Here is a 20,422-nt window from a genome sequence, read left to right as displayed (position 1 = left end):
GTTGTAGTAATATGTCACTGGGGACCTTGTTTTTTTGTCTGAAGATTGATATCTCGCCACAGAGAGTTCTCTCGCGTTGTTCCAAGTCCTGCGTTACAAACCCATAAACAGTGCCTTAATAGTTCTATCTTTCCAAGAACAATTGGATGGTCAGTGACTATATCTTCTACACATCTTCACTGTACTTATTTTAGCTTCACTTGATTCCAACCAAGGTTTTTTGGTTAGAATATTTGTGTTGATACTTATTTTAACCAGTGATTTTGTCTATCCAGCTCAGAAGGCCACACTGTTGAAGTGCATGGGGTACACTTATACTTTTCCAAGCTTCATACCTTCCATGTTATCTCCTTTACCCCTCAAACTCTCCAGGTAGTCTCCTGACAATTCTGAACATCATGTTATCTCCAAATATGGGTCAGACACCTTTAAGTGTGATTTAAACTAATTGGTTATAAGGGTGCCTGAATGGCTCAGTCAGTTAAGCACCCAACTCTTGATTTAGGCACAGGCCATGATCTCGAGGTTCATGAGTTCGAGCCCCCCAATGGGCTCTGCACAGGCAGCTAGGAGCCTGCTTGGGATTTTCTCTCTCTCTCTGTCTCTCTGTCTCTCTGTCTCTCTCTCTCTCTCTCTCTCTCTCTCTCTCTCTCTCTTCTCTCTCTGCCCCTCCCCTGCTCGTGTTCTCTGTCTCTCAAAATAAATAAACTTAAAAATATAAATTGGTTACAAGAAACCAAGTAAAATAAAATAAAATAATTGATTACTCAGCAACTCCACTTCTGGGTACGTATCCAAAAGGACTGAAAGCAGATCTTGAAGAGAAAATTGTAAACCCATGTTCATGACAGCTTTATTCACCATGGCCAATCTGCATGTTTATCAGTGGATGAATGGATAAACAAAGTGTGGTCTATCCACAGAATGGAATATTATTCAGCCTTAAAAAAGAAGGAAATTCCAGCACATGCTTCAGCATGAATAAACCCGGAGGACATTACATTAAGAGAAATAAACCAGTCACAATAAGGCAAATACTGTACAATCCCACCTATTTATGTAAAGTTTCTAGAACAGTCAGACCCATAGACATAGAAGGTAGAATGGTGGATGCCAAGGGCTTGAGGTAGAAAGGAAGGAGAGTTGTTGAATGGATATAGAGTTCCAGTCTTACAAAATGAAAATGTTCTGGAGATTTGTTGCCACAATGTGAATACAGTTAATGCCATTGCACTATACACCTAAAAATTGTTAAGATGATAAATGTTATGTTTTGTGAATTTGACCACAATTAAGAAGAAACTACAACTCTAAAAATATTGTTGGCTGCCACTACTTTTTAAAAAATTATTTTTGAGTTTTTATTTATTTATTTTTGAGAGAGAGAGAGAAACAAAGAGAGCAGGGGAGGGGCAAAGAGAGGATCCCAAGGAGGCTCCCCACAGTGAGCACAGAGCCCGATGAAGGGGTCAAACTCACAGATCCTGAGATCATGACCTGAGCCGAAACCAAGAGTCAACACTTAACCGACTGAGCCACCCAGGCGTCCCTGCCTGCCACTATTTCAAGTTTGGCAATTCTGCCACAAAAGCTCACTAATTTGCTGTATAGGCAGGCTGCTGGGAGCTGTGTCTGGTTACCTGTTTTCTGTAGTCTGTTTACAATAATCCTCATGAGTAATATGTTCTGACTGTCAACTCTAGCTCCTAAGTTTAGTGTTAAGTTTCAGCTGCACTGATCTTGCATTTTCCCCAGTTTATCTCAAGGGATTGCAATTCTGGGGCTAAGGCATGTGCCAAGAGTGCTCGATATTCTCTTGCAATTTTAAGCATCACCTTGGAAGCTATCAAGTAGCTCTGTTATTGGAAACATGGATACAGCCATCCCCCAAACATCCCCTCGATGACTTAAAGAATGGCATATGGTCTGTCTATCATTTAGTTTTTTCACACATATCTGTTGCTTAATAAATGTTGAAGTGCAAAGAGAAACATCCCAAGGGGCACTGGGGTGGCTCAGTCGGTTGAGTGTCAGACTTCAGCTCAGGTCATGATCTCACGGTTTGGGAGTTCAAGCCCACGTCAGGCTCTGTGTATGATATGTGTGGTTACACAGAGGTCCATACTCAGAGAAGTCCTGCACGTTGGTTCAGTGCCCTGCTGTCACTTCCTTGAGCTTCTTACTTTTACCTTTGAACTCGTGTTTTGCTAATGAAATCAGACATAACCATGGAACGGGAACATGAGCAGTGAAAATAATAGTGAGATGTGTGTGTCTGGTTTCCCTTGCCAACCCATTAGCATAGAGCAATCGTGATGTCCCTGAGCATGAATGCCAAGGGATCCCAAGCGTGTTCTACCTACAACTGAGTGAGTGGCTGACAGCTTTGGGAAGTGATGATTTCCATTTGAACCAGAATCTGCTTCAATGGTGCAAGGAATGCAGTGACGTTCTAAGAACCATGAAGGAGCAAGGAGCCCTCTCGCATTCTTTCTTACTTGTGTTCTTTCCCCTGTACTAGCCAACCACTCACACAGAAAACGATGAGATGGAAGGGAAGAGAAAAACAGGGCAACCCAAAGTTCAGTTCCTTCCAATCCTTCCTTACTCACCAGGGAGCCAGAGACGGAGAGTGTTGATAGAACGCGTGGATATGAAGAAGTGAAATGAAAGCAGCAGCAAAGTTAGTATTGTGGAGTATTTCTGCTATTCTGATAAGAACAAAATACACATGTCCATATTGGGCTAGGAAATCGGAGTTGTGTCATTTCAGGAATGCCACATATGGGTTAAATGCTCTTATATTTGCTTTTTTGGCTGGCGTTGTGCACTCTAAGATGAATGGTAAATTCATGATAATAATTTAAAATTTTAATTTTCCTCACTTACAGTGACTTGAAATAGAAAACATCATGACAAGGCAAGAGAAAAACTGGAAGAAAGGAAAAACTTTATATTTTAGTACCTTTAAGGCACCTTTGTCCCTGCTTTTGAGCAAGGGACTCTGAGTGCATTTTCATGTTTCACTGGGCCCCACAAATTACATGGGTGGCCTTCCCCCATGGCATTTGGCTAGTATGTGTTTCAGGGATATGGGGATAAATGTCAAAGGGCCTCCGTGTTCAAGTGGGCCTTGAAATTAAATTCACGTCTCTGGTTCCAAGGACAAAAAGGCCCATGAGACATCATCCTGTTAAGTTTGTCCTTTGTTTCTGTTCCTCACCCATACTGGACATGTGGTCAAGCCAGAGGGGTCTGAATGAGCCACTTACATCCCAAAGATTATGTGGCAAGCATTTTTGGTTCTATAATATTAACCAGTGGCACCTGTCCTAATAGTTACATGGGAAATTAAGTTAGGAACAGATGGACTTCTACGGTCAATGGTTGCGAGTCATGGAAAACCTGCTCTCCTTAAATAGCCTCTGGTGTAATTATCTGCCCACACTCTGCCCACTTTTCAGGTTTAAATACAAGATGACATTTGGTATGCATTTCCTGTAATAAGGAAACATGTGATGATTATTCCCAAGATGTTATTTTTAAGACTATTGTTAACTGTGGTCTGTCTTGGCTTTCTCAGTTAAAGAAAAAGCAACTTGACTCAAAGCATCTCTTCATGCATGTTGGTCAACTGCAGCAGGGTGAATCCCATGAAGGAAAATTGAGTGGGGACGCATTTGTCCCCCACTTTGCAGACACTGAAGTATGAAATGTGTTGGTGGCCCCTAGGAAAGATCAAATCTTATCATGCCAGGTACAACACCAGAAGTGCAACAAACATATGAAGACATTTGGTTTTATAACAGTCGTAAGTAAACATATAGTGATTTGAATATACCGTCCTGAAGACGCCTTGGTCTTTCTTGCTTTTTTGTTTTGAGTTCTACTCAAAACGAGAATTAGAGTATTCTCATATTCAAAGTATTAGAAACAACTTGAAAGTCAATCATGTAGAAAGGTAGTTTTTTTTATTTCTTTCTCAATGCATACAAAGGAAACATGATCCAGACCAAAGTCATTGATTAAAAGAATAAGACAATGTGTACAGTTACACTGGGAAGGGGTTTGTAATAGAAAAGATGTCTACGGTCATATGCTTGGAACATGGCTGAGTCTGATTCACACTTAGGTCTTTTGTCTTGTGCCCAGTGCTCATCTGAAGAGGTTCGCACCAAAATGAGCAGCGGGAATGGGTCCAGTAGAGTCTCATCCTCCCTGGAGAATGCTAAGAAATGTCCTACCTTCTCGTTCCCGGGTGAGCAGCAAGGCAGCCTCAGGGTGAAGAAAGGCCTGAGCTCACTGCAGTTTACGGGAAGGCTTCAAATTTATGAAAATGGTTGTGGTCCATTTACTTAGTCCTGGAGTGGACATTCCCAGATAAGTGTGTTTGAAATTATGAGCAATCTACTCAAGAAGGTATCTGGTCAAGGTTAAGAGTGAGGCAGGGTCTCTTTAAATCTACATTGCATGTATAAAATCTGTAAAATCCAGCCAATGTTCATAATTAGTGTTAGCTTGAACTATGTGAAAATGCTGGTGGAGATTTCATATGGTTCAACTTAATACTTAAATATTTCTACTTGTTATTTCCATAAAAAGATATCATTATGCTGGGAGAAAAATTGTATTTGGACCGTACTCAATCCCTGCTCCCCCTGTGTTAAATGTGCTTGGGGTAAGATGAGCCATTTGTCTAATGTCGTTTTACCACTTACCTTTGGAAAGGAAGCAGAAGAGTTTGAGATACCCAACCCAGGGTGTCAATATATACCAACTATATAGATACTGTATACTATATATGAGACTTAGGATAAAACGACAAATGGTAAAAATGGTAGGATATGTTGCAAATAATTTATTATTAATAATAGCTAAAGTGTTGATGTGTGTGGATTTTTAACTTATTAAAAGTAAACCACTGCAGATTCAAGGTTATGCCTCTCATACCGATACTCCTAGCCAATTGCACAATAGACTTTCTTGAATGGGAAAGAAAAGGCCACACTGGGAGCAACTGGTGCCATGGGAGAGAGTCATGCATGTGGCATTCATATGAAAAGGGTCATGGAATTAAAATCTTGGAAACTGGGGGCACCTGGGTAGCTCGGTTGGTTGGGCGTCTGACTTTGGCTCAGGTCATGGTCTCACAGTCCATGAATTCGAGCCCCGCATTGGGCTCTGTGCTGACAGCTCAGAGCCTGGAGCCTGCTTCCGATTCTGTGTCTCCCTCTCTCTGCTGCTCCCCCACTCATGCTCCAGCTCCCTGTCTCTCTCAAAAATAAATACACATTTAAAAAAAAATCTTGGAAACCAATAGTGTACGACGCTTGCTGTCATGGTACAGGTGAGAGCTGATAGAGGCTTGCATTAAGGAGGTAGAAGTGGCAATGGAATAGAGTTTTAGAGTGAGATCTTCAGAAGTAGACCCTGAGAAAAGGAGTTGTGTTTAAGTGGATTTTTCAGGAATGCTCCCAGAAGAAGCCAGGAAGGAAGTGGAGGAAGTAGGAAATGGAGGAAGTGAAGAAGAAGCTAAGTGCGGTGGGTTGGAAGCAAGCATAGCCTCTGCCTGATCCTGGGAGGAGCTCTGGAGGATAACTTATACCCGAGAGTCATCTCAACTCAGAGCAAGAGGGCTAGGTTTTCGTACTCCCATACCTGTCAGCCATTGGCTATGGGCTGGTCACAGAGGGTGTGGGGTGGCAGTGGAAGGAATGGAAAGTCCTAGGCACTTCTAGCTCAGCTGTCCTACTTGGGCAAAGTTCTTCAGTAGCAGGAAGATAGTCCTATAAAGAGGAGTCACTAGTGCAAGCTCTTGTTGATAAAAGCACATCGCAGCCAGGAGATGAGCATATGGGAGTGATAAAAAGGAGTTGTCAGTGGGTGCCTGGGTGGCTCAGGCAGTTGGGCATCAGACTCTTGGTTTCAGCTCTGGTCATGATCTCACGGTTTCATGGGTTAGAGCCCCGTGTCTAGCTCTGTGCTTCCACCATAGTATTCTCTCTCTCTCCCTCTACCTCTCTCCCTCTACCTCTCTCTCTCTCTGTTCCTCCCCTGACCACGCTGTCTCTGTCTCTCTCAAAATTAATAAATAAACTTAAACAATGGGGTTGTGTGGAGGATCAGAGCAGATCACCAACAGTGTCTGCTACACACCTGAATTCAGAAACACACCAGAAAGAAGAAAGGAAAAGCATAGCTCATGCTTGCGATGCTTCAGAACTGGTGACCATGTCAATCATGTCCTCACAGAGAAATAGGAATCTTCAATATATCTACTTTCTCCATTCCCATTGCTACCTCCTTTTTAAAAAATGTTTATTTAGTCTTGAGAGAGAGGGAGACACAGAGTGTGAGCAGGGTAGGGGTAAAGAGAGAGGGAGACATGGAATCTCAAGCGGGCTCCAGGCTCTGAACTGTCAGCACAGAGCCTGGTGCCGGGCTTGAACTCACAAACCATGAGATCATGACCTGATCTGAAGTTGTACGCTCAATGGACTGAGCCACCCAGGTGCCCCCATTGCTGCCTCCTTAATCCAGACCACTATCATCTCTTGCCTGTACCACTGCAGAAAGCATCACAACCAGTGGCCAGACATCTACTCTTGCTTGCCTGTGTTCCCTCTTTACATAGTAGTCATGGTGGTTGAAAAACAACACAGTGGTGATGCATGGGGATGGGAGTGAGTTGAGCTGGAGACAACTTGATTCACCTCATAATCACCACCAACCACCACCATTTGAGCCCCATGTCAGGCTCTGTGCTGATAGTGTGGAGCCTGCTTGGGATTCTGTCTCTCTCTCTCTCTCTCTCTCTACCCTTCCCCCACTCATTCTCTCTCTCTCTCTCAAAATAAATTTTAAAAATTAAAAAAAAGAATTGACTCCTTCCTAACTTCAGCTGGTTCCTGCCTCTCCAACCAGTGTCTGTTCCTTTCCACTAGTGCCCCAAACTCCCTACCACCTAACAACCTCTGCCTTTGTTATTTCCTCTGCCCCAAACTCTCATTCTTCTTGTCCAATTTGGTTTCACCTCAAATGTCCCCTCCTTAGAGAGGTAGCCCTCCCTAATTCTCTGACCACTGGTCCTTTCTGAATCACTCTTTTTTTTAATGTTTCTTTATTATTTTTTGAGAGAGACAGAGACAGAGACAGAGACAGAGCGTGAATGGGAAGGAGCAGAGAGAGGAGACACAGAATCCGACGCAGGATCTCGGCTCCGAGCTGTCAGCACAGAGCCCAATGCAGGGCTCGAACTCACAAACTGTGAGACCATGACCTGAGCTAAAGCCAGATGCTTAACCGACTGAGCCAGGTGGCCCCAAATCATTCTAAAATGATTTGAATAGAAAAGCATTTCAAGGACAACCTCATTCTCGTGACTGCCATCTTGTCTACAGATTTGTTGGTTTGTTGTCTACCCCTGTCGCTACAGTGAAATCTCCAGGAGGCCTTGCCTACATGGGCCACAACTCTCTACCCCTAGGACAGGGCCTGTCACAGCTATAAAAAGTGCTCACTAAGTACTTGCTACACCCAAAGTCAGTCTACCAAAAGGAGCAATTTATTTATAGGTACGGGCAAAAACTTCACAAACTTTATAATAATATATATAATATAATAACATAAAATACACATACAATTTAATATGTGACGCATTATGTTTTAATCACAAGGTTTTGGAAGCAGGCAGATAAGGAAAGATGAGTTTTCAGATGTCTCTTGAAGAGGAATCTCCATTTTCATACACTCTGCTGGTCTGAGTTCACCTAGAGAATGGTGTTTATTTCCAATGGCCACACTCAGTAATAGAAAAGGAGTCCCTGGTCATGGGGCTGAGTGTTGTTAACCAACGGGTTGCGGCAGCCACACCTTTGGGACCCACTGCCTCGTTCACCCTCTGGGATGACTGAGCCCAGCAGGGGTGCTAGAGCTGGGCCATTTCAGCCTAACCATTGGCCATTCCTTATGGACACGCTTTATTCTCACGCTGCCCCTCTGCTGAAACTTCTTCAGAGCTGCCCTGTATTCTAAGGCTTCCTCCTACCCAAACTTCCTTCTTTCCCTCCATTGGCGTAAAACCCTGCCTCTTGGCCTAAGCCTCTCCCCATCTACTCTGGTCCCTTTTCCCCTTTCTCCTTCATCCAAATTCCCCCCAGTAAATTTCTTACATATCTAATCCCTACCTGAGCTTCTGCTTCCTGGAAGATGCAAACTGATCTAGAAAGCCTACCTCTTAATATGTAGGGTTGAAACTGTCCATTCACTTTCATTGATCTGGGTCAGTCAAAGTACTGATATCCACATCCTTGAAAATCGTAGGTCCTAGAATCCATGTTTTCTCCTTTAAAAAAAATGTATTTATTTATTTTGAGGGAGAGAGAGAGAGAGATAGTACAAAAGCGTCCACATGGGGAAGGGCAGAGGCAAGGCTCAAACTCACAAATTGTGAGATCGTGATCTGAGCCAAAATCAAGAGTCAGATGCTTAACTGAGTGAGCCACCCAGGTATTCCCCCATTTTTTCTTCTAAATTGGGTCCCAATATAGCAGAATTGCTCTAAATTAATTCAATGGGAATTGATAGATATTTGTTTAATAGAGAAAGTTGTTCAATCCTGGAATCATAAACATGATTTACACAGGAATTAAAGTTTTTAGAAATAATAAGAAAAGATGAGCGCTAGGGCCCCACATCAGGCTCTCTGCTGACCACTAGCTCAGAGCGTGGTGCCTGCTTCGGATTCATGCTCTGTCTCTCTCTGTCTCTCAAAAATAAATAAATGTAAAAAAAAAAGATGAGCACTGAATAATGTATGGAAGTGTTGAATCACTATACTGTACACCTGAAACTACTGTAACACTCTATGTTAATTATGCTGGAATTAAAATTTTTTAAATGATTTACACATTTATTAACCTTTTTCTTTTCACTCAAAACATGCAAATTTGCATGAATCCCCCAATCCTTTGATGAAGAACCAAAGTTTCTATAGTCTCCAGTTGTTTCTTTAAAGTAAAGTAGAAATTTGGGGCGCCTGGGTGGCTTAGTCGATTAAGCGTCCAACTTCGGCTCAGGTCATGATCTCATGGTTTATGGATTTGAGCCCCATATCAGGCTCTGTGCTGACAGCTCAGAGCCTGGAGCCTCCTTCAGATTCTGTGTCTCTCTCTCTTTGCCCCTCTCCTGCTTGCACTCTGTCTCTCTCTATCTCAAAAGTAAATAAACATTAGAAAGAATTAAAGTGAAGCAGAAATTAAAAGATTCTTGTCATTCAATCTGAGTGCAGAACACTTTAAATATTTCACTTAAACTTCGACAGTTATTTAAAACTTTTTTAATGGTTATTCATTCTTGAGAGACGAAGAGAGATAGAGCACTAGTTGGGGAGGGGTGGAGAGAGAGAGAGAGACACAGAATCCAAAGCAGCCTCCAGGCTCCGAGCTGTCAGCACAGAGCCCAATGCGGGGCTCGAGCCTACGGACCATGACATCATGACCTGAGCCGAAGTCAGCCGCTTAACGGACCGAGCCACCCAGGCACCCCTTCTACAGTTATTTTCAAAAGAAATCCAGCTGGTCTTATCAAGAATCCACCAAGAATCTAACTTTGTAACTTTCTTGCCATGCTCGCGTTTAATCCATTTTTGGTGTGTTTTAGCCAAATCACAGAGATGTAACATCGTGGCATGAACGCACTGGGCAAGAAGCATCACTGAATCACCGTGTGAATTACCTCCATGGGCAGGACCAAAAATGTGAGAGAGAGGTGGGCTTAAGCCTAGAGGCGGCAATGAGTGTACTTTACAGAAGAAACAGGAGTCGTGGTTATTCTGGAGTCTAAGTCTGCTTGAGAGGACATTTACTGCATGATGCTTGATATCAATGCTCTAAATTATTAATGATATGACCTCCACAGGTCCTTTGGCTCCCGGAGATGCCTTTGTCAGAGGCCAGTGATCATCGATGCTGACTCTCTGACAATGGAACATTCTTTTGCACTAGAGATTTTCATCATCTTGGGGCTCATGGGTTCTGTTGACCATCTGATGAGGTCTGGACTGTTTTATCAGAAAAATACACACACACACACACACACACACACACACACAATTGCAGGTGGGGGTTTTATCTCTGCATGATAGTTGACGAGTCCTTGTTCATAACCCCCATGCCCTATTGATTGAATGTGTCCCCCAAAAATGTGCATTTTGAAGCCTATTCCCCAAGGTGATAGGACTTTCAGGTCAGGCCTTTGGGAGGTGATTGGGTCATGAAGGCAAAGCCCTCATGAATCGGATTAATGCCCTCATAAAAGAGACCATGAGAGCCCCGTCATCCCTTTTCGAGTATGATGGGCACAGTAGGAGGCCTGGTCCATGAGGAAGCAGCCCTCATCAGACACCAAATCTGCTGGTGCCGTGATCTGGGACAACCACGTCCAGAACTGTGAGAAATACACTTTCATTTTGTTCGTAAACCACTCAGGTTAGGGTATTTTGTTACAGCCCAGCCAGACTAAGATACCATGTTACATTAGTAGAACATACAGAGTGGGGCGCCTGGGTGGTTCAGTCCATTAAGTGCCCTGCTCTGGATTTCGGCTCACATCATGATCTAGTTTGTTGGATCGAGCCCTGCATAGGGCTCTGCCAAGAGCGTGGAGCCTGCTTGGGATTCTCTCTCTCCTTCCCTCTCTGTCCTTCTCCCACTCATGCTTAGCCTTTAAAAAAAAAACATAACGAGTTAAATATAAATAGACAGTACATTGGCTTGTCATTTATAACCAAGAAAAGAAAGCATGGACCATATTTGCCAGCTAAGACTGATTCATCTGGAAATGCCACTGTCTCGTTCTTAGGAAAAGACACACCCACATGCACACTCACATTTGCTTAGTTCCCTCAGACAGTGGCAAGAGTCATGCCAGTCTGATTCATCTTTCAGGAAGGCAGAGGGAAGTGTGGCGTCAAGCCACAACCCAGGCCACAGAGAAGCCTGGGTCCTGTACCACAGGGAAGGGCAGTCGCTGTCAATTGAGTAAGACTGTGTCACCAAACGCCACATGAGCACAGCCTCAAGGGGCCTTGGACCTCATCCCAGCCAACTCATTTTATTACACGGTCCCACTAGATGCAAACTATTACAGAGTTACAAGCAAGAGACCGCTCTCTCAAATCTACTCTCAACTCCAGAAGGAGCAAGAAGAATTGCTTTCCTGGTCCCAGTTAGCATTTGGGTATCGAACACCATCTTATCAGAAAGATGTACACACACACAAACACACGCACATGTGCACGCAAAATTCCTGGTGGGGTTTTATCTCTGCATCGTAGTTGACGATTCCTCCTTGTCCTGAAGATGATGAGACATGAAGGCATCGTGGTTTGTGCCTCCAAGTTCATAAGCTCAGGTGGGAATCCGGACTTTCTACTCCTCTCCCCATGTTCGGGCTTCCAGAACCCTCTGCCTCAGACAATGGCGCTCTTGGAGTTCAGCTATTCTGTGAGAACAATTCGAGTCTCAAAACCTTTCGAGGACATTCTCATTCTGTCCCCCTCTCCTCACTGGTTCTTCTGTCCAGGAACAGCTTTGAGGCCTCAGGTGTAACTTCCAAAATCACAAATGACAGTAATGTTTCTATTTAAAAGGCTTGACTAATCAATCTGAGTGAGGCTGAGTTCCATTTCTTAAGGGCTGCTACTAACTGTGTAGAGAGTGCCCAAAACCCAAAGTCAAGTGGTTAAAATGTGCAATCAAGTGCAAGGCAGCTAAAAGTGGGAGTTAGGATTGGCTTTTCATTGTGCTATCTTTTTTTCAAGAGTGGTGAAGAGCTGAGGGAACTTAAAATGAGCAAAGCAATTATGGATAAGGTAAGGGGATAAGTGGTCAAATGTTGGTTTCTCAAGTACCAGTTCTTGAACTGAATAATGACCTTAGGAGTGTAGTGGAGAAAAGCCCAGGGGGAAAGAGGGGAAAAAAGACTTAATTGTGCTTTTGGCTTCAACGTAAGGGGAATACCTACAAGAGTTGCGGTAGACAGAATAATGCCCCTCCCAAAGATACCCATGTCCTCATTTCTGGAAACTGTGAATACGTTAGCTTACACAGCCACCGGGAATTAAGATAGCAAACGGCTGATCTTGAAATAGGGAGACTATCCTGGATTATCTGGTTGGCTCGATGGAATCACAAGGGTCCTTAAAAGTAGAAGAGGATGGTACCTGAGTGGCTCATTTGGTTAAGTGTCCAACGTTGGCTCAGGTCATGATCTCTCAATTTGTTATCTCAAGCCCCGTGTCAGGCTCTGTGCTGACAGCTCAGAGCCTGGAGCCTGCTTCAGATTCTGTGTCTCCCTCACTCGCTGCCCCTCCCCAGCTCACACTCTGTCTCTGTCTCAAAAAGAAATAAACATTAAAAAATATTTTTTAATTTTAAAAAAGTGGAAGAGGGAAGCAGATGGTGAGAGTCGGAGGCTGGTGTGACAATGGAAGAGGTCAGAGTGATGTGATATGGATAGGGCTTAGCCTGTTGTTGTTGGTCTTGAACATTCATGAAGGGGCTATAAACCAAGGGAATGTGGACAGCTTCTAGAAGCTGGAAAAGGCAAGAAATATATTCTCTTCCTAGCCTCGGAAGGAGCCTCAAAAAGGAAGCACAGCATGGAGACTTAAGGACCTTAATCAGGAGTGACCTCAGATGACCAGAGGATAGCTAAATAGTTATGGAAACCAGCAGATATAATGATTCTTGTGTGCTACTAATTGACTGCTTTGGTTAAGAATCAACACATAAGGGGCACCTGGGTGGCTCAGTCGGTTAAGCTTCTGACCCATAGTTTTTGGTTCGGATCATGATCTCAGTAGTAAGTCTCAAGCTACCCACAGCCTAGCTGCACATTTGAGGGTCCCATGACCCCCTCCTGAGGTTCGCTGATTTGCCAGAGTGGCTCACACAATTTAGGAAAACGATTTACTTACTACTGCTGACTTATTACAAAGGATGTTTTAAAGGATACAAAGAACAGTCAGATGGAGAGAGGTCTGGAAGGATCCTGAGTTCAGGAGCTTCTGTCTCAGGGAAGCTGAGGTGTGTCATCCTTCCAGCACATGGAAGTGTTCACCAGTCTGGAACCACTCCAAAGTCTAGAATGTTTACAGGGCCTTCATCGCATAGGCATGGCAGATCATTAACTCGGTCTCCGGCCCCTCTCCCCTTCCCAGATGACGGCGGGTGGGTCTAAAAGTTCCAAGCTTCTAATCTTGGCTCGGTCTTTCTGGTGACCAGTCCTCACCCTGAAACTGTCCAGAAGCCACGAAGAACCACCTTACTAGAACAAAAGACGCCCTCTATCACCCAGGAAATTACAGTGGATTTAGGAGCTCTGTGTCATGGACCAGGGTCAAAGACCAAATATTAGAACAAACACACTCTTGGTGCTCTTATCACTTAGGAAGTTACAAGGGTTTCAGGAGCCCCGTGTCAAGGTCAAAGACCAAACGTTAGAACAAGAGATGCTTCTAGTGCTCTTATCACTTGGAAAATTAAAAGGATTTTAGGAGCCTGGTGCCAGGAACCAGGTGCAGAGACCAATGTATATATGTTTTCCATTATTTCACACCATGGTAATATAAATTAATAAATAAATACAGGAGAAGATAATACTCTTTCTTACAATAGAAAGGTCGCAAATAGAATGAGAAGGACTGTCAGAAATAGAAAATTCACCATTTAGTATCATCCTAATGATCGCTGGGTTAGGCAAGAATCATCAATGGATGATTAGAACGAGTTGGACATGTCCCATCCAGGGTGACCGCAGTGAGACATCTCATCTTGCTCTACACATTAACAATGTAACACATGTGACCCATTATTATTCTTTAAAAGCAGCATCCGGGCCCAACTGTTGTTTCTCACTTTGCGTGAATGCCTGCAAGGATGTAGTTGACACTCTCTGTGGATTCTACGGACATTTCTTATTCAAGCTCTCAGTGGCTGGTTAAGAGCTAGCATCCAGGATCTGGGACCCAGGAGGCGCTCAGGGAATCTGTGTCATGTGCACAAGTTGATCATGTCCATTGCCATTTGTATCTCAAAGGAGCAGTCATTCCTTGAACTAGCAAATGTATTGCATGATGCACAATGCTCTTTCTCTTGTCACTTTGGACATTTGAGGAAGATGCGTGAAGCTTACTGGAAAGAACATTCTAACTGTGATTGTGATTAACGGTTGCAAGAGTGGCCCCGAGGAAGCCATGCCCTATCCCCCCCCACCCCCAGATTTTTGCTCTGTGTACTCTATTTCCACGCTAACTCTGGGCTTCCATAGATGACTTGCTTTGGCCAATGGGACACTACCAGGCTGTACAAAGGCAGCAGCTTGATAAATGTTGTCACGCTGAAGCTTTTCGGTGTGGAAGGCTCACTCTCAGAGCCAATCGACCACCGTGTAAGAAGTTCGAAGATTCTGAGCTCACTTTGCTGTTAGGAGACTGACGCTAGCCATCTGGAAGAGCCGAGGGACTCAGGCTATGTTAAATAAAAGGATGGCTCCCCGAAGAGGACCATGTCCTAAACTTTGGAACCTGGAAATACATTATATTACATCTAATTTACACATTAATGCTATGCAGCTTTTCTGTTGTTCTGCTAAGAACAAAATACATATACATGTTGCAATCTGTAAAATACAAATTGAGTAATTTTGCATGTGAGTTACATACTCATATATGCCTTTGAAACTGGGATTCAATAATATAAAGATAAATGGTGACATTTGAACTAATAATTTAAAATTAAAAGTTTTTTAAAGTTTATTTTTGAGAATGAGAGAGACAGAGTGTGAGAAAGATAGAATGTGAGACAGACAGATGTGTTCAGGGGAGGAGCAGAGAAAGAGGAAGACACAGAATCCGAAACCGGCTCCAGGCTCTGAGCTGTCAGCACAGAGCCCGACACGGGGCTTGAACCCACAAACTGTGAGATCATGACCCGAGCCGAAGTCAGGGGCCTAACCAACTGAGCCAACCAGGAGACCCTAAAATTTTAATTTTTAGTGGCAGATCTTTGATCGCAAGTAACAGAAAATTACATGAAGTATCTTAGGTTAACAACAAAAATGAGGGGTGGGGGAAACATGGGTGGCTCAGTCGGTTAAGCATCCAACTCTTGATGTTGGCTCAGATCATGATTTCGGGGTTCCTGGAACTGAATCCCATATCGGGCTCTGTGATGACAGCGCAGAGCCTGCTTTGGATTCTCTCTCTCCCTCTCTCTGCCTTCCCTTGCTTGAGCATGTGCATGCACCCTCTCTCTCTGTCTCTCAAAATAAAAGATTTAAAAACCCAAAAATGTATGAGAAGGATTTGTTATAACAATACACAGGTATGTCAGAAACCATAAAATGAAGGAAGAACACAGGAGGGCCTTGAACCCAGAACCTGATAAACCAGAAGCACCGCAGAGCTTTCTTTGTCTCTAGAAATTCATGGTCAAACAGGATATTCCCAAGCCCAACCTTTCCTTAGCTTGCAATCCAAGCTCCCGGGATCCCTGACCAGTACCTCTGACCTACCATTGTAAATTCCTTGGAGAAAAAAAGTGGTCCAGGTGGGTCATTTATACATCCCTGGTACAATCAGCAGTGGCCGGGGGTGCAGGGTCAGCTAATGCGGGATGCACCTGTGTGTGTTCGCACACACGTGCACATATGGATGTGTGCATCCACATGAGCGTGATGGCATTTTGAAGCAGTCAGACACACTAGAGATGTTCTTAGAACCCAGCATGTTGAGGCGGTAGTCATCTTTCGGGACCTAGCTCTATGACGTTGGGGATAATCAGAAGCATAGGTAGGACAGGTGATCCCAGATGCCAAAGCCAGGAATTCTGGGAATACAGACAGAGCCAGATGCCCTTCTAGGAAAAGCCTGAGTCAGAGCGTAGGCTCCCGGGATGCTATTTCCTGGAACTTGCACCCCACCCACTCATACTCAGATGGGGGAAGTCCAGACCTATGGGACTTTCACAGCACGGGCATTCAGAAAGCTGCTGTGTGGTGTGGGTGGTGAAGAAATAGCCTGTCTGGGCTTTATCTGTCTCTAGAAAACAGCTCCTTTATGTTTCTCTGTCTTTCTTAATGCTTGTCTCCGTTTGAGGAACCGAAACTCCCACACCCTCTTAAGTGTGATTACGTCTTCAAGGTGAATTAATTATCGTGACTAAAATCAAATCAGTAATTATAATATTGACAATTCATTTTGAAATAAACATCCCTCCAGGAGATTCTGATCCTTCTCTCTGGGAGAAAGCAGTCTACTGCCCCACGCATAAAATTGTATCCCACCCCTGGCTGAGAATAACTGATTTCAATCATAAAACAGACAATTCCATTCCACAGATATTCTTATTGGTGGTAATTATTATTAAATCAACACTTCAGGAATCTAAGAAATGGCTTCAGAGCAAAGATTCACGAGGATGCATTTCCTCATAATGAAGCAATCACCTTGAGCCATTTCATTTTGTTAAATTGCCTTGTATTGGACATTTTTATATCTGCTATTAAAAAGTCAGCTATTTTAGATGTGCCCTCATACTGTGCTATACTTTCTGAAGTCTATATAAAATGCAATTTATGCAAATGAATAAAACCTCAAACTCTACAGTAGCTGATCTCTGCGTGGCCGGGATAATAAGTTTTCCTAGTGTGGCCCTCCTACCTGCAAATCAAGTTGTAGTTAAGAACCGAATTATGTCTTTGCTACTCTCACATCCCATCATTCATTGAGAACTGGGTTTATTACGGCCACCTGTTGTTGCCTTTGAACATTAGCAAAAGACCTCATGTTATTTTTTGCTTGAAGGCTAAGTTGTTTTCAGCAAATATTGAGAAAGTTTGATGTACAAAAGCCTCAGTTAAAACAAGAACAGGTTGGGGCGCCTGGGTAGCTCAGTCGGTTAAGCCTCCGACTTCGGCTCAGGTCAGATCTCACGTTCGTGGGTTCGAGCCCCGCGTCAGGCTCCGTGCTGACAGCTAGCTCAGAGCCTGGAGCCTGCTTCCGGTTCTGTGTCTCCTCTCTCTACCCCTCCCCCTCCCATGCTCTGTCTCTCTCTGTATAAAAAATAAATAAAAAATTAAAAAAAAAAACAAGAATAGGTTGAGGCTTTCTCATCTTAGAAAGATCTAGTGGAATATTTCCCCAAATGTGTTCTGCAGGACCTCTCAACGTCTGTAATACACGAATGCAGAGTGGATACATCCTAGAAGAGGACACGTGCGCACTGCTTCAAAACAAATTGGACCACAGAAGTCCTTTTTCGAAAACCGTGTTGGGAGATTGTACCTCCATGCAATGTGCTTCTGAAAACAGCCCATCTATTGTATGGTGGCTTTTTAAGAAATTGAGGTGAAATTCACATAACGTCAAATCAATCATTTTCTGTGGCATTTAGTGTATCCGTGTTGTTGTGCAAACACCACTTCTATCTAGTTCAAAACATTTTCATCATCCCAAAAGGAAACTTCCTACTCATTAAGCAACCATTCCCTGTTCCGGCCTCCCTTAAGCCTCTGGCAACCCCTGATCTTCTGTCTTTACAGATTTAGTATGGTGGCTTTAAAAAAAAATACTTCCTTTTTGAGAGCAGTTTTAAGTTAACAGCAAAATTGAGCATAAGTTACAGAGAGTTCCCAATACGCCCTGCCCCCGCCCCATGCACAGCCTTCCCATTATCAACATTCTGCACAGATGGGTGCGTTTGGTACAATCTCATGTTGGCTGTTTAATTGGACATTTGTAATGGTTCTTTAAAGCCTTGTTTTCATAACTCAGATATTTTATATGAAAAGATGCACATGGTGTATTTCTACAGAATTGTTCTAGACTTCTGCATTTAACACTAGTCTCCTCTCTTCCCCAAATGATGTCTACACAAGCTTCTCCCCCCCTCATCTGCATCATAACATCTTGCATCATGACTATGATGATGAACTGCAAAAGTATTTTCAGATGACCCTTTGGAGTTGGGTCCTGACATCTCTCCAAGATCAGCACTGTGGCTTCCCTGGAAGTGGAAGACGTTACTAAACATACCTTACTTACATCTCACCTCCCTGAAACAAGAAGTCTATCTCCTGAGCAGAGTAATGGATGAGGTGTAGAAAAAAGGGGGAGCAACTAGGTTTTAAATGTAGCCCTCTCAATCTTTGGATACAATGTTACACTTTAGGCCATTGTTGTTTCAATACTAAAATAGTTGCTAATTTAGAATTTGAAAGTAGTTCATGGATCATTCAGTCGTTCAATGATTACTTTTCAGGCACCCTCAGGTCTTCTAGATGCTTAGGAGGAAAACCAAAAAAAAAATGTAGAAAGAAAAAAAACCCTAGATACCTGTGGTTAGTTGGGGAGATAATGAATAGTGGTGGGCAAAGTTCCTAAGGCTTGAGCCCAAGTACTCAAAACATGCAACTTGTATTGATTTTCTTTTTTAAAAAAAAATAGTTTTTATTTAAATCTTAGTTTGTTAACATACAGTGTAATACTGGTATCAGGAGTAGAATGTAGTGATTCATTGCTTATATACAATACCCAGTGGTCATCCCAAGTGCCCTCCTTAATACCCATCACCCTTTTAGTCCATCCCCCCTCCCACGTCCCTCCAGCAACTCTGATTTTCTACTATAGTTTTAGAAAGCGCCTCTGTATGACTGGTTATTTCTAGCTCCCATCCTGCTTGGTAAAAGAAACTTAACTAGTTTTTTTCCCAAATACATTTAGTTAGTCCAGGGTTTTCTTGGTCATTTCACAGCTTTCCCTTTCGGCCTCGTCTCTGGGGTGGTAACAAACTTCTCAGAGGCTCAGTATCAACCAGGCAAGGATTGGGGGTTTTAGCTTCCACAGAGGAGCCAGGATGGGTCTGCTCCCCAGTCCCTGCTTGTCACTGGCATTCGTGCTTGCTGGCACCCACCCAGACATTTCCATCTGGTCTCTGGTCATTGGAGCTCTGCAAGTTACCTGTATCCTTATCCAAACCCAGGATGCTCAAGTTCTATTATTGTTCTTTTGGTTACCCCCAAGCTTGGGAAAACCCGGGACTGCTCCTTGGACCATACTGGAGTCCACAGGGGCTCCCCAAGGTTCCTTCTGCCTGGCCATTCCCAGCCCTCAAGAGCCACTGTCACTTATCTGTACTCATTCCACAGAGGAGGGCATGGGGAGCTTGGTCACAATACTTTACTCCAACCGGAAAGGGACCGCAGATTTCCATCCCCATCTCCCACTTCCTGGAAAAGTCCCTCCCTCTGCTCTGACTCTCTCTGCCTTTGCCCAGCTCCGGTCATTGTTATCTCTTCTCCAAGCCAATTTTCTACCCCATACCTTTTTTTTTAAGATTTCTTTTTTTAATTTTTATTTTTCTTACATTTATTTTTTTTTGGAAGACAGAGCACAAGTGGGGAAGGGGCGGAGAGAGAATGAGACACAGAATTCAAAACAGGCTCCAGGCTCTGAATTGTCAGCACAAAACCCCACGTGGGGCTCAAACCCACGAACCGTGAGATCATGACCTGAGCCGAAGTCGGATGCTTAACCGACTGAGCCACCCAGGCGCCCCAAGAATACCTATTCTAATTCTACTCCATGCCTTTTGACTAGCAGTCTGTGGCTCCTGAGTGTCCCTGACTTTTAAAACTGGAAAAGATTATACTCTTGAAACTCAATCCTTTGCTTTCTAACTACTGGCTCTTCCCCAAGTTTCAAAAGCCTTTTTTTTCCTGGTAAATTAGTATGGAGATTCCTCAAAAAATTAAAAATAAGAATACTCTATGACCCACCAACTACACTACTAGCTATTTATTTAAAGGATACAAAAATCCTGATTCAAAGGGGCACGTGCACCCCAATATTTATAGCGGCACTATCAACAATGTCCAAATTATGGATAAATTATATATATATATATATATATATATATATATATATATATATATAATACGGAATACTACTCCACAATTAAAAAGAATGGAATCTCGCCATTTGTAACAATGTGGATAGGACTGGAGGGTATTATGCTAAGTGAAATAAGTCAGTCAGAGAAAGACATATATCATATAATTTCACTCACATGTGGAATTTAAGAAACAAAACATATGAACTTAGTGGAAGGGAAGGAAAAATAAGATAGAAATAAAAAGAGACACAAATCATAAGAGACTCTTAAATACAGAGAACAAACTGAGGGTTGCTGGAGGGGAGGTGAATGGGGGGATGGGCTACATGCATGATGGGCATGAAGGAGGGCACTTGCTGGGATGAGTACTGGGTGTTCTATGTAAGTGATGAGTCACTGGGTTCTAATCCTGAAACCACTACTAACAACTAACTAACCTGAATTTAAATAAAAAGAATTTTTTAACC

At 43.2% G+C, this 20,422-nt stretch overlaps 1 long non-coding RNA gene across 3 annotated transcripts in view; it reads left to right on the top strand.

The window, feature by feature from the left end:
• The window catches only part of LOC115283586, a 44,335-nt gene extending 39,213 nt beyond the window's left edge, over nt 1-5,122 (top strand). For 2 of the 3 annotated variants that reach the window (XR_003905022.1, XR_003905020.1), the window contains one exon: nt 3,584-5,122. This is a non-coding gene — a long non-coding RNA (uncharacterized LOC115283586). The remainder of the gene's footprint in view (nt 1-3,583) is intronic. The other variant, XR_003905021.1, reaches the window with a different exon arrangement.
• Nucleotides 5,123-20,422: the final 15,300 nt, after the last annotated feature.

Source organism: Suricata suricatta, chromosome X, assembly GCF_006229205.1.
Source record: "Suricata suricatta isolate VVHF042 chromosome X, meerkat_22Aug2017_6uvM2_HiC, whole genome shotgun sequence".
Lineage (NCBI taxonomy): Eukaryota > Metazoa > Chordata > Mammalia > Carnivora > Herpestidae > Suricata > Suricata suricatta.
Note: the sequence above shows the minus strand (reverse complement) of the source record. Positions and strands in the feature narration are given on the sequence as shown.